At 44.3% G+C, this 17,590-nt stretch overlaps 1 non-coding gene and 1 pseudogene across 1 annotated transcript; one reads left to right on the top strand and one right to left on the bottom strand.

Annotated features, from left to right (window-relative positions):
• Positions 1 to 3,005: 3,005 nt before the first annotated feature.
• LOC136503600 (uncharacterized) lies at positions 3,006 to 3,683 on the top strand (annotated as a pseudogene).
• Positions 3,513 to 3,619, bottom strand: LOC136506375 (small nucleolar RNA R71). Its single transcript, XR_010771584.1, has one exon. It is a non-coding gene; the product is annotated as a small nucleolar RNA R71 (small nucleolar RNA).
• Positions 3,684 to 17,590: the final 13,907 nt, after the last annotated feature.

Below are 17,590 nucleotides of genomic sequence, written 5' to 3'. Positions count from 1 at the left end.
AGTCAAGGCAAGTATATCAACGACATGCTCAAGAAGTTTGGAATGGATAATAGTAAAGCTATTAGTACACCAATGGGGACAAGTGGAAGCTTAGATAGTGATGCTAGTGGCAACATGGTGGATCAAAAGATGTATCGGTCTATGATTAGAAGCCTACTTTATGTGACCGCATCAAGGCCGGATGTGATGTTTAGTGTATGCATGTGTGCTAGATTTCAAGCCTCACCGAGAGAGAGTCATTTGAAAGCAACAAAGAGAGTATTGAGGTACTTGAAGCATATACAAAATACTGGATTGTGGTATCCTAAAGGAGCAAGATTTGAGTTGATTGGATATTCGGACTCCGATTATGCAGGATGCAAAGTTGAGAGAAAGAGCACATCGGGCACATGTCAACTATTGGGAAGATCACTTGTATCTTGGTCATCAAAGAAGCAAAATAGTGTAGCACTTTCAACCACCGAAGCGGAGTACATTTCGACCGGTAGTTGTTGTGCTCAATTACTTTGGATGAAGGCTACTTTGAGTGATTTTGGAATTAGGATCAAGCAAGTGCCATTGCTATGTGACAATGAGAGTGCCATCAAACTCACAAACAACCCGGTTCAACATTCAAGAACAAAGCACATTGATGTCCACCATCATTTCATAAGAGATCACCAACAAAAAGGGGACATTTGCATTGAGAGTGTGGGCACCGAAGATCAACTTACCGACATATTCACCAAGCCACTTGATGAGAAGAGGTTTTGCAAGCTAAAAAATGAATTGAACATACTTGACTTCTCCAATGTGTGTTGATGCACCCCCATTATGTGACATGCCTCTCCTTCAAGCAATACAAGGTATAAATTGATTGGCATGACATACATCCTTGCTAAGGACATGATTAGTGCATCTAGACATATTCCACATTTGAATAGGCTCATTCATGAAAATCAAATGAATTTGATGCTTGTATGTTACCGCTATTGCTTGTATGTTTGAAATGATCTAGTGGTAGCATATGACATGTTTGTGGGCTTGTACACCTAGTGTTTGATCTATAAAATGAGCTATAAGTGTTTAACTCAACATGGTACAAGATAACCCTTATTTGGAGGTGTGAAGAAGCTTATCCTTGGATCAAACCGAGTTAAATATTTTTTGCAAGTAATCTAGATTGAACCAAATTGAAAAATGATCCTCATTTCACATGGTTTTACCCCAACCTATCTATAATTTGAACCTATCTATACTTTAAGCCTTTGTGGTCATTGATGACAAAGGGGGAGAGAAACAAAGATAAGTGATAGGGGAGAAATAGTGTAGAGAGATAAGATATGACAAAGGAAGGGGATCAATTAAAATCTTGAGCACACAAGTAGGGGGAGCAATCTCATGAACTTGTATGGTGCATTTGAATGTGCATTTCGTATGTTTGCTTGCATGGCACAAGTTTTAAATTTCAATATCCATGCTTGTGTGGTGTATGCTAGTGTAAGTTTGAATGATAAAATGAAAAACTAGCATGCATAGGGTATCTAATGATTTCATTTCCAAGTATTTACAAGTGGTATCTAGCTATCAAGTGGTATCTAGCTATCAAGTGGTATCTAGCTAAAGTAACTAGACTTATGTTCATCATATGGAAACTTGACCCTTACTTGTAATATTGATCTCATGAGGTATTCTAGTTTTTATGTATGTCTAGTTACTAATGGTGCTAAGGATGGTATAATGGTGCACTCTGATTGGTATCACGCTTCAAAGGTCCATCTCTTATACCTTAGCATCATTTGGTAGAAATTGTCTCCTATATTTCCTATCTAAGCATATGTGCAAAGCTACAATCCAAACTCTTAGCACATATGTAGGGGGAGCAATTGCTACCATTTGGGATTCATGAAACTTGTCCATATCCTTTACACATGGTAAATATGCTTGGGCAAGCAATATGGATTCAATTAAATTTCAACTCATATCTTTGTGAAAAGGTTGTCATCAATTACCAAAAAGGGGGAGATTGAAAGCTCTAGTTTGGTTTTGGTTAATTGATGAAACCCTTAGTGCTAACCTAGTTTATCAAAGTGATTATGAGATAGGTAGCACTACTCTAAGTGATGAAGCAATGGCGAAGATCATGACGATGGTGATGGCATGGTGATGATCAAATGCTTGAACTTGGAAAAGAAGAAAGAGAAAAACAAAAGGCTCAAGGCAAAGGTATAAAATGTAGGAGCCATTTTGTTTTAGTGATCAAGACACTTAGTGAGTGTGATCACATTTAGGATAGATAGCCGTACTATTAAGAGGAGTGAAACTCGTATTGAAATACGGTTATCAAAGTGCCACTAGATGCTCTAATTCATTGCACATGCATTTAGGATCTAGTGGAGTGCTAACACCCTTGGAAATATTTGTGAAAATATGCTAACACATGTGCACAAGGTGATACACTTGGTGGTTGGTACATTTGAGCAAGGGTGAAGGAGATAGAGATGACAGATGCTCATATGTGTGTGTCCACTATCTTGAACCATACTATTTACCCCTGCATGATCAATTGGTTCGTTATGCAAGTATGTTATCTTGGTCATATCCATGCTAGACTCTTTACACCATGTCTTCCTTTGGGAAAATATAAATAACGATACCCTAAAATACTTCCAGGTGAAATGCTGCAACAGTTGATCTCTGCGCTTGCGGAGATTGTTCTGTAAACGTTAAGAACTATCATTCGATGTTTCTCAGTATTGTTGCTAGGATACACTAATCCTAGTAGCAATGCTAAGGAATGACGACTGGCATTTCTAGCGCCCATGCCAGGGATATATTCTATCTCTATTCTTGGTAGTGACGCTAAGAAATGCTAACAAGCATTTCTAGCGCCATTGCCTAGGAAGGCATTGGTTAAAAAGAATCTAGCAGGACATGATCATGATGATATGCATGTATGGTAGCCATTGCTCATGCAGGCTAATCTTTCATGTTTTCTCCTATTGTGGATGAAAACAAGATAGTGTATGACTGGTTTCTCCCTACCAAACAATTACATTCCTAATCCGGAGGCACTCCTAAGGAAGAACAAGTCTTGTGCTGCTTCTTCTTCTGCAATTCCGCCGACACACGAACCAGTCACCCCCACGCCATCTGCTACTACCGAAGTGGCCCATAAGTCACTCCACGAGTTCTCTATCCCCGTTGTTGCCAACGTGCCCACCGGGCCCGCTATCAACATCGGTGACAAGAACTTCGAACTCCGCACTGGGCTGATTGTGATGGTGCAGGCAAGTCCGTTTTGCAGACTACCTAATGAGGACACGAATGCTCATTTGCAATACTTCCTTGAGCTATGTGACACCATTGTCATCAAGGATGTCGCACCAGATGCTATTAGGCTCTGTCTGTTTCCCTTCTCCCTTGTGGGGAAGGTGAAACAGTGGTTCTACAAGGACAAGGAAGCTGTCAACATATGAAGCAAATGCTCCACGGCGTTCCACACGAAATTCTTCCCCATGGGCAAAACCAACGCCCTGAGGGGAAGAATTGCCAATTTCCAGCAAAACTCAATGGAACCCATTCCTGAGGCATGGGAGAGGTTATAGGAATACATCCAAGCTTGCCCACACCATGGGATGGAGAACTGGCTCGTGCTCCAAAACTTCTACAATGGATTAACACCATGTCGAGGGGCACATTGATGCCGCTGCTGGAGGAGAGTTCCTCTCGCTCACCATCGATGGAGCTATAGCTCTCATTGATAAAATGGTCGTGAATCAAGGGTGGAGCGAAGAGAGAACTCAGCCCAAAACACAAAAAAGGCATGCATACCATGAAAGAGACAGATATGCTTGCCGCAAAAATGGACCTACTCCTGAAAAGGTTTGATGAGCGTGCCACCAAGAAAGAAGCAATGTATGGAACCATCAGGTCCATGGACTCACACATGACATGCGAAGTCTATGGTGAAGTTGGCCACTCGGGGAATGATTGCCCTGAGACCCATGAAGACGCCGCCTATATCAACAACGGGTATCGCCAACAAGGAGGTAATAATGGATGGAACAACCAATCTTGACCACCATTCCAAGGTAATTCGAATTTCAACTCCAATTACAATTCGAATCAACCTTTGTTAAAAGATTTAGTTCTTGGACAAGCTAAAATAAATGAAAATTTGACTAAAAAGCTTTTGAATAATGACAAAATGCTTGAAATATTAATTCAAAAATAGAAGGTTTATCTTCCTCTATGAAAAATCAATTGAGTTTTAACAAAATGATAGAAACTCAATTAGCTTAAATTACTGCTTCTATTCCTGTTAATAATGATGGGAAGATCCCGGGGCAACCTGAGACTTCTCTTGAAAATGTCAATGCGGTGACCACGAGGGGTGGTAAGTCCACTTGTGATCCACCAAACCCTAACCATGCAGCAAGAAAAGAAAAAGAACGACATGAGGAGGAACCTTCATCATCTACAAAAGCACAAAAAGATCAAGAAGAAGAAATGGTACCGCTTGAGTACACGAATACAACATACCTACCGTTTCCCACAAGAAAAAGGAAGCAAGCCGTGGTCGAACAATTCGCCCGCTTCATTGAGATGGTGGAGAAGGTACACATGAGCGTTCCATTAATGGACATCTTACATGTACCTTCCTATGCCAAGTACATCAAAGACATCATCAACAACAAGCGCCCATTACCATCCACGAAGGTCGTAAAGCTGACGGAAGAGTGTAGCGCTGCTATACTCAACCGTCTGCCTAAAAAGAAGGATCCTGGGTGTCCTACCATCACATGCTCAATTGGGGCCTAGAAGTTCAACCATGCCTTGTGCGACCTTGGGTCTAGCGTAAGCGTGATGCCCAAGGTCATCTTTGACAAGTTTAATTATACACATCTAGCACCTACGCCAATGACGCTCTAGCTGGCCGACTCTTCGGTCCACTACCTGGCAGGAATCGCCAAAGACATCCCGGCGAAAATCCGAGATTACTTCATCCCCATCGATTTCATGGTGCTCGACATGGAGATCACAAAGGAATCACCGCTCATCCTTGGGCGACCATTCCTGAGCACCGTAGGAGCTCAGATTGATGTTGGAGCTGGAGAAATCCGCTTCAATATCAACGGCAAGGAAGAAAAGTTTGAGTTTTGGCCCCGACATCAGGAGGAATGCTCTATGATCCGTGAAAGCATCTAGGCCCCTAGTTGCATTTTGGTGATTAATGACAATACATGATTATTGTGACTAACGTGTGTTTTGCAAAAACAATTGAGTTAGGTCACGGTAATGGAGATCGATTGGGCAATCAAGGTTGTCATGCCCCTACGATGGAAATCGTTTCGGTTTTCAAAGGATGGACGACAAGGTTAAGGATGGACTAGTTCTAAGTGTCGATTGGAGTTGGAGAGACAGAGTAGTTTAGGACTTTATTTTTCCTTTGGCCGTACTATTAAGGGGGATATGAATGGGTAGCTTGACCTAGGTGAGACTAGTGAGTTAGGTGTGGTGCACACTTGTTAAAACTAGCACTAGGTAGCTCCACAACAGCCCTTTGATCAAATGGAGCAAACTTCATTCACATATGTTCGAGAGTTGGAAGTGAATGGAGGGTCAAATACTGACCGGACGCTGGCTCTGGTGTGACCAGATGCTGGCTCAAGGTCCGGTCAGTTCATTTGACCAAGGTGAAAGTGTCTAGAAGTGACCGGATGCTGCGAGGTCATGTCACCGGATGCTGAAGGCTAGCGTCCGGTCGACTCCAGTAAGGTCCCAAAGAGGGAGAATCCTGATCGGACGCGTCCGGTCAATGCTGACCGGACGTTGATCAGGTTTCGGCTACTGACCGGACACTGCTTAGCAAGTGACCGGACTCTAGGGTCCAGCATCTGGTCGACATCAGTAAGGTTCTAGTGAGGGGAAAATGTGACCGGACGCATCCGGTCAACTCTTAACCACTAGAGTTCGGGGTGTACTGACCAGTGCGTCCGGTCAATATGACCGGAGCGTCCGGTCACCCCGCAGAGGCACATAACGGTTTGTTTTTCAGCCGGTGTTATAAATACAACCTCCGCTCATGTGTGGGGGTACTTTTGCTCATTCCAATAGCTGAGAAACACCTTAGAGAGTGCCAAGAAGAGCAAGGTCCTAGTGAGGTGATTGAGATTTGAGAATCCCAAAGAGAGCCCTCATTAGTGAAGATCAAGAGTAGCAAAGTGTGCATCCACCTTCTCATTAGGCTTGTCATGGTCAAGTGAGAGTTCGTGCTTGTTACTCTTGGTGATCGCCATCACCTAGACGGCTTGGTGGTGATTGGGAGCTTGGTGATCACCTGGTGAAGCTTGTGGGTGACCCAACTCAAAGTTGTGAGCGGTTGTGGGTGATTCACCGCGATGGAGTGTCGAAGAATCAACCTGTAGAGAGAACTTGATCCTTGCACAGATCAAGGGGGAGCTACACCCTTGCACGGGTGCTCCAACGAGGACTAGTGGGGAGTGGCGACTCTCCGATACCTTAGCAAAACATCGCCGCGTTCCTCCTTCTCTATTTACTTTGAGCATTTATTTTGAGCATTTACTTTGTGCAATTCAATTCTTGTCTTTACATTCATAGAATTGCCATGCTAGAGTTGGATTGGAACTTAGGTTGCAAGTCTTTTGTGCGGTAGAACAATTAGATACACTTTCTAGGCACAAGGGGTTAATTGGGCTAACCATAGGATTCAATTATTGGAAAAAAATTTAGAATTAGCCCAATTCACCCCCCCTCTTGGGCATCTTGATCCTTTCAATTGGTATCAGAGCCTCGTGCTCACGTTTTTAGGCTTAACCACCTAGAGCAAGATGTCTCACGGAGATGGACCTCCTCCTATCTTTGAGGGAGATGACTTTCCTTATTGGAAAATTTGCATGGAGGCGTATCTAGAGGCTCTAGATGTTGGTATACTTAGAGCCGCCTCACAAGGCTTTCCAAAACCTTGGGATGCTACTAACCTACAAGGCGATGAGGTGAATTACGAGAAGTGGAATGCAAAGGCTAGAAACACCATCTTTAGAGGCCTTTGCAAAGATGTGTTTAATCGGGTGAGGAACCACAAAGATGCCCATGCACTATGGTCGGACGTTTGTGCGCTCCATGAGGGAACTAAGAGTGAAAGTGAGGAACACAATCATCTTGTCATGAAAAAGCTCAACTCTTTTGAAATGCTTCCTAAAGAATGTGCTAATGAAATGTATTCACGTTTGAATGTTCTTGTAGAGGAAGTCAATGGGCTTAGATTTACTCAAATGCAACCATCCGATGTTGTAAGAAAGATCTTGAGTGTCCTCCCCATTGACAAATATGGGCATATTATGACCGTGCTACACCAAGGTGATCTTTCCACGACTACACCAACACAAATCTTGGGGAAGATCAATGCTCATGAGATGTATATGCACATCACACCTCAAGATGGCTCATCCTCTACAAAGAAGAAAGAAAAAGATTTAGCATTCAAGGCTAGGCTAGCCAAGAGAAGGGCAAAGCAAGACTTGAGTATGAGAGCTCAAGTGATGATGAAGTTGATGATGAAAGTCTTGCTCACATGGTGAAGAAAACCTCCAAGATGCTAAAGAAGCTCAACAAGAGTGGCATCAAGTTTGATGGCAAGAAGAAGAAGTTCTTCACTAGTTCTATAAGGAAGCCAATCTCTGAGATGGATTGCTACAATTGTGGAGAACTTGGTCATCTAGCTCACCAATGCACAAAGCCCAAAAAAGACAAGTTCAAGAACAAGAACAAGGGCAAGAAAGATGACTCAAGCAATGAAGATGAAGATGAGAAGAAAAAGAACAAGCCATACAAGAAGAGAGATGGCAAGAAGAAGGACTTTCACAAGAAGAAGAAGAGTGGAAAGGCTTACATCGTCGGTGATTGGCTCACGAACATTGATTCATCTAGTGGATCATCCAATGATGATAGTGACAACGAGAAGGTGGCCGCCATTGCTATTGACTCATCATCTTCACCACCACCACCGCCATCATCCTCTACACACCTATGCCTTATGGCCAAGGGTGAATGCAAGGTATCAAATGATGATGATAGTAGTGGTGATGAACATGCTAGTAATAATGATAGTGATAGTGATGATGATGAATATGAGTCACCTACTTATGATGATCTTGCTAGATTGCTTAAACAATACACTAAGATCATTATAAAGACTAGAGCTAAGAATGAAAAGCTAGAAGCTAAGAATGATTCACTTTTAGCAAAATGTGATATAGCCGAAAAGGCTAGTGTTGAGCTTAGAGAAGCAAATGATGCTATAACATCCAAACTCAAGGAGCTCAAATCTTCTAAGAAAGAGCTTAAAGATAAACATGATAAACTTGAGAGGACACATAATGAGCTCATCACTAGCCACAACAAGCTAAGAGAAGAATATACCACTCTTAAGGTTAATCATGATACTCTTGTTATTGCTCAAGAATTCTTATCCAATGAGCCATATGATGCTACTAACGATGTTGTTAAGATTGATATAGCTACATCATGTGATGACTTAATTATTAAGAGCATTGAGCAAAGTTCTAGTAGCAAGGGCAAGCAAGTGGTTGAGGCCGATGATTATGATGAGTTTGTCAAGCTCAAGAATGACAATGCAAAGCTCAAGAAAGATCTTGAAGAACTCAAAGCCACCAAGTCTATTGTGCTAGAAACTATTGTTCATGATGATGGCTTGATCCTTGAGAATGAGAAGCTCAAAGATGAGAACAAGAAGCTCAAGGAAGAAAAGAACAATGATGCTCTCAAGGAAGAAAACAAGAAGTTCAAGTTGGAGAAAGAGCATCTCAAGATTGGATTGAGCAAGTTCACTAGAGGCAAGCATCTTCAAAGTGAGCTACTAATGAACACCGTCATGAAGATGGATAGAAGTGGCATTGGGTACTTGGCAAATCAAGAGAAGAATGCTCAAGCTCAACAACAACATAAGTCCAAGCCAAAGCCAAAGAGATGTTTTGAGTGTGGACAAGAAGGCCACTTTGCTCATGAGTGCCAAACTCCACCACCACAACCCTTGCCCTAGCATGCTAGACCTTTTGCCTTCAATGCTCACTACATGCTTAGAAAGGATTCTAGTGGAAAGATGAAAGTGATGTTCTTAGGTCCTCCCAACAAGAATAGGCCTAAGAAAATTTAGGTTGCAAAGTCACTTGTTGAGAAGGTGAAGGGCCATCAACAAGTTTGGGTTCCTAAAGCTTGATCTCTTGTGTGTAGGTGAACTACAAGACCGGTGGAAGTCATTGGGTTATTGATAGTGGTTGCACACAACATATGACCGGTGATCCTCGTATGTTCACCTCACTAGATGAAGAAGTAGATGGACAAGAAAGAATCACATTTGGAGATAACTCAAAGGGCAAGTTCAAAGGATTGGTCAAAGTGGCAATATCAAATGATCATTCCATCTCCAATGTGCTATATGTTGCTTCATTGAGTTTCAACTTGCTATCTGTTGGACAATTGTGTCATCTTGGCTTCCAATGCTATCCAAGAAGGATGATGATCATGTGATATTCAAAGGTTTTAGATACAACAACCTATATCTAGTGGAATTCACCTCCGAAGATGCAAACTTGAAGACATGCCTATTCACCAAAACAACACTTGGGTGGCTATGGCATAGAAGACTTGCTCATGGTGGGATGAGCTCACTCAAGAAGCTTATGAAGAATGATTTGGTAAGAGGGTTGAAGGATGTGAAGTTTGAGAAGGACAAGCTTTGTAGTGCATGCAAGCTAGCAAGCAAGTTGCAAATATCCATCCAACAAAAGCTTTCATGTCAACCGCAAGAGTGCTAGAACTCCTTCACATGGATTTTATTTGGACCAACAACATACAAGAGTTTGGGAGGAAATCTTTATTGTCTTGTGATTGTTGATGATTATTCAAGGTATACATGGGTATTCTTCCTTCATGACAAATCCGAAGTTGCATCTTGCTTCAAGAAGTTTGCCAAGAGAGCACAAAATGAATTTGAAGTGAAGCTCAAGAAGATAAGAAGTGACAATGGGAAAGAATTTGACAACACAAACATAGAAGCTTATTGTGATGAAGTTGGAATCAAACATGAAGTCTCCGCAACATATACTCCTCAACAAAATGGTGTAGTTGAGAGGAAGAACCGGACATTGATCACTCTTGCAAGAACAATGCTTGATGAGCACAACACCCCTGAAGCTCTATGGGCGGAAGCAATCAACACCGCATGCTATGCATCCAACCGCCTATTCCTTCAAAAGTTCATTGGCAAGACATCTTATGAGTTGCTCAATGGGAAGAAGCCGGACATCTCTTTCTTTAGGGTGTTTGGTTGCAAATGCTACATCTACAAGAAGCGGCAACACCAAGGCAAGTTTCAAAGACATTGTGATATTGGTTTTCTTGTTGGTTACTCATCAAAGTCCAAAGCATATAGAGTATTTAATCATGCCACCGGCTTGGTTGAAGAAACATATGATGTGGAATTTGATGAATCTAACGGCTCCCAAGGAGCACATGAGAATCTTGATGATGTAGGTGATGAACCATTGAGGGAGGCTATGAGGAACATTTCAGTTGGAGACATCAAGCCTAAAGATGATGAAGATGATGTACAAGTGATTGATCCACCTTGTTCATCAAGTGTGCCACAAGATGGTGAAAAAGATGGGAGAGTAGAAAATGAAGACACTCATGTCTGCCATGAACAAATGATGGTACAAGCACAAGATGTTGATGCTCCACAACCTCCCCCTCAAGTGGTCCATAAAAGAAATACACCTCTACTTCAAGATCATCCACAAGATCTCATCATAGGGAGTCCATCAAAGGGTGTAATGACTCGATCTAAAAAACTTGCTTCATTTATTGCTCATCACTCTTTTGTCTCTTGCTTTGAGCCTACTAAGGTAGAAGAAGCTCTTTAACATCTGGATTGGATAAATGCCATGCATGAAGAGTTGAACAACTTCACCCGCAATGAAGTTTGGACTCTTGAAGAGCGGCCAAAAGGTGCAAGAGTCATTGGAACAAAGTGGGTGTTCTGAAACAAGCAAGATGATCAAGGTGTTGTTGTGAGGAACAAGGCAAGACTAGTTGCAAAGGGGTTCTCTCAAGTTGAAGGTTTGGATTTTGGAGAGACCTTTGCCCCGGTTGCAAGATTAGAAGCCATCCGTATCCTCCTTGCATATGCATCACATCATAAAATAAAACTTTATCAAATGGATGTGAAAAGTGCATTTTTAAATGGCTTTATTAATGAACTAGTCTATGTTGATCAACCTCCCAGGTTTGAAGACTCTAGATATCCTAATCATGTTTATAGGTTGTCCAAGGCATTATATGGGCTTAAGCAAGCCCCAAGAGCTTGGTATGAGTGCCTTCAGGACTTCCTTATTGAGAAGGGCTTCACCATTGAGAAGGTCGACACCACACTATTCACCAAGAAGCTTTATGGGCATATCTTCATTTGTCAAGTGTATGTTGATGATATCATCTTTGGATCATCAAATGATGATTCATGCAAAGAGTTTGGTGAATTGATGTTGAAGGAGTTCGAGATGTCAATGATTGGAGAGCTTACATTCTTTCTTGGTTTTCAAGTCAAGCAAATGAGAGAAGAGATTTTCATCTCTCAATAGAAATATACTAATGATCTTCTCAAGAGATTCAAGATGGATGAATGTAAGCCAATCAAGACACCAATGCCAACTAATTGACATCTCGACCTAGATGAGGGAGGTAACCCGGTTGATCAAACTCTCTACCGCTCTATGATTGGTAACTTGTTATATTTGACCGCATCTAGGCCTGACATCATGTTTAGTGTGTGTATGTGTGCTAGGTTTCAAGCTAATCCTAAGGAAACTCATTTAATTGCCGTAAAAAGAATCCTTAGGTATCTTAAGCACACACCAAGCATTGGCCTTTGGTATCCCAAAGGAGCTATATTTGAATTAGTAGGCTATTCCGATTCGGATTATGCCGGTTGCAAAGTTGATAGAAAAAGCACATCCGAAGGGTGCCATTTGCTTGGTAGATCACTTGTGTCTTGGTCCTCCAAGAAGCAAAATAGTGTGGCTTTGTCCACCGCCGAAGCGGAATACATTGCCGTGGGTGCTTGTTGTGCACAAATACTTTACATGAAACAAACTTTGCTAGACTATGGTGTAGTTCTAGATAAAGTACCTCTTTTGTGCGACAATGAAAGTGCCGTAAAACTTGCAAATAATCCGGTTCAACACTCTCGCACAAAGCATATAGATATTCGCCATCACTTTCTTAGAGATCATGTTGCTAAAAATGATATATCACTAGAAGGTGTAAGAACTGAGGATCAATTGGTGGATATCTTCACTAAACCACTAGACGAGGCAACATTTTGTAGATTGCGGAATGAGCTCAATGTGCTTGATTTTAGTAACTTCACTAAAAATTGAGTTTGTGTTGTCCCTTGCATTGCATTGTAAAATACAACATGTTTAATCTTTGGTAATGCATATAGGGCTTGTCTAACATGGTTAAGATAACCGCCGAAAAGCGTGTGAAGAGGCTTAACCTTGGATCAAACTTGACAAGCAACTAGATTTACTTACAAGTATTGCATTGCATATGCATGAGTGTTATTTTGTCGTTTGTCTTCAAATTGCCCTCTTATTGCCTATTTTCTTAAAAAGAATTATAGCCTAAGGCAAAATATTTTGAAAAACTTGAGGGTTTGAGAGATGTCACTCATATCAGTCACAATTGGTGTTTATTTGGATCTTATTCGAGTTGGGACTTGATTGGGAACAGGCAGCATGAAGGACTTTGAAGATTTGCTGAAGAAAGAGTGACCGGACGCTGCACCAGACTTTGCAGTCTAGCGTCCGGTCAGTTCACAGGAGGTGAACTTGCTACGAAGGAGTGACCAAACTCTGGCTTTTAGCGTCCGGTCGTGTGGAAGAAGACGAATGCAGTATTGACCGGACTCTGGCTGCGTCCGGTCGATGTCCACCGGACGCATCTGGTCGCGATTCCAGAGAAATTGGACCTCTCTGGAATCGATCGGACGCTGGGTGGCAGCGTCTGGTCGGTGCCACCGGAGCGTCCAGTCAGTAGAAATCGAGCGACATTAGGTTTCTTTCTCCGTTTCCTTTTCTGACTTGGGGGGCCACCCTATTTAGTCTCAGCGCGCTGTACCTTGACCTAATCTGCACCTTCGCTGCGCCGACATCGCCCGAATCGCCGTCCCATTCCCTGTGTCGTCGAGTCAACATAGCCGCCACCACCAGTGCTCACCGCGATAGCACCATAGCTCCCCGCACCATCGCAGTTGCTCCCGTATGCCACCGTGCTCATGCGCCTCCCTACGCCACCGCATCAAAGCTCCCAAGCCGCCACGAGCTCGCCTCTGCCCTAACCGCTGATTTCACCGCGTACCCGCGCCTCAGCGCCGCTAGTGCCCTAGCCTCCATGCCAAGCACCACCAAACAGCGCCGCTAGCTACAATCCCAAGCCGCAGCACCACCCCTGCAGTGCCCTAGCGCCATCGTGTTGTGCCATCCATTGCCGGAGTGCCGCTTAGTGCTAACCCTAGCCGTTGATTCACCGTCACTGCATTGCTCGGCCATCGCATCTCCAGTGCCGACGACCCATGAACCCTAACCCTGCCTTGCGATTCGGTGGTTCCTCGCGCGTCGTTCCTCTTCTCGCCGGTTTGTCAGGTAGCAAGCCAGTCGTTTCAATCTCGTATCTAAATTGCTTGCTTCCTAGGTTTTCGCATCTATTAGATATATTGTATTTATTTGTATGTCCTATCTATTCCATCGTGTAGCGAGCCAGTTTCGTTGAGGTGTTAGTGGCCGTTGTCAGTTAACTCGGGGCCAAGCTTGCGAGTATGAAACGAGGCCAAGCCTTGAAAGTGTCAGCGACAGTTGATCTTTGTCAGAGGCAATTGTTTCTTTGTCAGGGGCAGTTGATTCATCTCAGATCTTTCAGATGGCTCGTACAAAGAATGTCGGAGGTGGTCCTGGTGACGAGGATCCGAGGCCCTCACCTCGCCAGCCTATAGAACCAAAAGGCAAGGCGACCAAGAAGTTGGTAGTTAGGAAGCGCAAGTATCTAGATGCAGATATAGCGAGAGCCGCCGTAGTTACTGAGGCTGCAGAGCGTGCCGAGAGAGGAGGCACTCACAGTGGAGTCTGGATTGCTGATCCGCTTTCACCAGAGGTGATGGCTTCACTTCAGTGAGTTGAGCGCCTTCATGGTGGTCTAGCTGGGACCCTCATGATTGGAGGATGGCGTGTTGCCATTGACGAGGTTCAGCCTCAGGGGGAGCCACAACAGCAGCCTTAGCCCGCACAGTAGACTTAGGAGCCTTAGCCAGCACAGCAGACACAGGAGGCACAGCCAACACAGTAGTCTCAGGAGGGTGAGTAGGCCCAGCAGGCCGAGGAGACAGAGCCGACACCACACCCATAGTTACACCGCTCTGGTCGTACTCGTGTCCCAGTTTCACTGAGGCTAGTCACTCAGAGGAGGGGTTCTTGTCCACCACCTCGACCACAGGGTCTGCCTCTAGTGACCCATCTTGACCTGAGGGCCACCACAGCCAAGCAGGTGCAGCAGCTAAGGTTCGTGGACTTTGAGGTGTGGTTTCCACCCAGGAGGGATGAGAGAGCATCAGAGGGATTCTATACACCCCTGCAGGAGGATTTCTACAATGCCTATCTGAACAGTGGAGCAGTCTTCAAACCACAGAGAGTGTGCAACATAGAATCTATTGTTGCAGTAGCTAGAGAGCACATTCACCCCTACCTTGCATATCTGCCGGGGCTGATAGATTTGATTTGACGGACCAGATTATATGTTCCATCTTGGGTTCGTCAGTTCTATGCATCTCTCTGGATTGACCCCAACCACAGGTTTATACACTTTGCATTCGGTGGCAGAGACTATCGGCTGACAAGCACCAGGGTTAGGGAGATTCTCAGGCTTCAAGAGCAGCCAGTCAGGCTCCATGAGGTGTGCTATGGACAGACTGCACCCCCAGACACCCTCATGGTGGCATGGTACCCCCTACAGACTTGGTACGTCACTGCTTCATAGAGCCCTTTGGTGAGGGGTCGAGGAGGAACCCTAGTGATCTTACGCCCACCGCTCGTGTGATTGAGGCTGTTATGAGGAGGACTTTACTTTCGAGGAAGGGATACAGAGAGGGATTGACCCGGATTTAGCTATGGCTTCTCAACTCTCTAATGCAGCAGATGATTTTTGATATCTGGGATCTTCTTCTGTCAGAGATGGAGGACACTATAGCTGAGGGCTTTAGAGGTCATAGGCAGCTACCCTACGCTCCCTGGATCACATTCCTTATCCACAGAGCAGTTACAGTTAGGTCGCTTGAGATGATTGCTGAGTATAGTGGTGCCACGACAGAGTTCCCTGCTTATAACCTGACTCAGATGATCCGCCACAGTACACCACAGGGACCTAGTCAGCCGCGCTGTCATCCAGAGGTGCCAGAGACTATAGCCCAGTAGGACGATATTATCAAAGGTATTGCAGCCATAGAGGAGGAGCAGCTTGCTCAGCAAGAGGGGTTGGTCACTAGCGAGCCCAGTGATAGTTCTGATGATGACTACCAGCCCATTCCACAGATGCCTCCACGATGACATGATGCTAAGGCTGGTAGCTCTAGTTCAACGCCACCTACCCCGCAAACTGACCCCACTCTTCTTGCTATACTTGAGCGGATGAGGCAAGACTAGGCTAGACAGGCTCAGGAGACAGCTGCTACACTTGCTCAGTTCCAGACTCGGTAGGATGAGTTCCAGCGCCAACAGCTAGTTATTCAGCAGTAGGCATAGGCTCTACAGCAGCAGCAGCAGGCTATGCATCAGCAGCAGATCCTCATGCAGCAGCAGCTTCTTGGGTTCATGCAGCATGTAGTGCAGGCGATTGGGCCCCACCGCCATAGGCTTTGCCCTAGCTTGGTTAGCCTGCCACCACTTCGATGACTCCAGTGTTACAGCCTAGTGGGCTTCAGAGTCAGGGATAGCCACCAGCACAGTATGCTTCTCCTACAGAGCAGGTGTCCCAGTAGTTCGCTTTACTAGTGGTAGCCCCACAGTTCACACCACTTCGAACGGGCTTCACACCGGCACAGACGTCGTCGCTGCTTGAGCCAGACACTTCAGTCTCCAGGAGTCTTGGAGCCTCCTTCAGTGAGTTGATAGGGCAGCCCACTCCTCCATACTTGCATGCTCCAGGTCCTTCTATGGCTGCACCTATCACAGCGACGACAGAGACGCTCCCCTCCTTAGTGGCATCATCAGAGCCAGCTGCTTCAGTTATACCAGCTGAGCCTATAGTAGCACCAGTTCCTGGTCCAACCCAGACTGCTTTAGCATCACTACCAGCTATAGAGGGTCAGACAGCCCAGAGCTCAGGATCAGACGATGATGGCACCTAGTTCCACCTTGCTCCTCGTCCCTCAGCGCCCGGCTCGTCCGCTGCAGCCCCACCGACCGACCCGTAGGTTTTGGTGTTTGATGCCAAAGGGGGAGAGGGTTCGAGTATGTTAGGCTTAGGGGGAGCTACTTATCTAGGGGGAGCTTAGTTATTATATTAGCTTATCTATTATATTTGGAGTTTTTATATGTGAGATACACTATTATGCATTTGTGTGTGTGATACATTATGCATTCATGTTTACTACTATATCTATGTGATAGTGATATCTACATGATCGTGATATATGACATGTGTGCTCTCTACTTTGAATTCTTTATATGTCATATCACTTGTGTTTTGCTCATTTGCCTTTGCTTCCGTGTTTTACTTCGATGCAAATGAGCTTTATTACTTGTACTCATGTTTATTTCATATCTTTTGAGTACATCATGTTGGCTTGGGTCATATAAGCTTGTCTAACACTTTTGTTCTTATTGCCAAAAGCTTATATGAACCAAGCATGTTAAAAACCTCATCTCTTTCACATACTCGAGGTAGTATTGTCATCAATCACCAAAAAGGGGGAGATTGAAAGCATCTAGGACCCTAGTTGGGTTTTGGTGATTAATGACAATATGTGATTACTGTGACTAACGTGTGTTTTGCAGAAACAATTGAGTTAGGTCACGGTAATGGAGATCGATTGGGCAATCAAGGTTGTCATGCCCCTACGATGGAAATCATTTCAGTTTTCAAAGGATGGACGACAAGGTTAAGGATGGACTAGTTCTAAGTGTCGATTGGAGTTGGAGAGACACTTAGAGTAGTTTAGGACTTTATTTTTCCTTTCACCGTACTATTAAGGAGGGTATGAATGGGTAGCTTGACCTACGTGAGACTAGTGAGTTAGGTGTGGTGCACACTTGTTAAAACTAGCACTAGGTAGCTCCACAACAGCCCTTTGATCAAATGGAGCAAACTTCATTCACATATGTTCTAGAGTTGGAAGTGAATGGAGGGTCAAATACTGACCGGACGCTGGCTCCGGTGTGACCGAATGCTGGCTCAGGGTCCGATCAGTTCATTTGACCAAGGTGAAAGTGTCTAGAAGTGACCGGACGCTGCGAGGTCATGT

The sequence above is a fragment of the Miscanthus floridulus genome, chromosome 14 (genome assembly GCF_019320115.1).
Source record: "Miscanthus floridulus cultivar M001 chromosome 14, ASM1932011v1, whole genome shotgun sequence".
Classification (NCBI taxonomy): domain Eukaryota; kingdom Viridiplantae; phylum Streptophyta; class Magnoliopsida; order Poales; family Poaceae; genus Miscanthus; species Miscanthus floridulus.
This window is presented reverse-complemented; position numbering and strand designations above follow the sequence as displayed.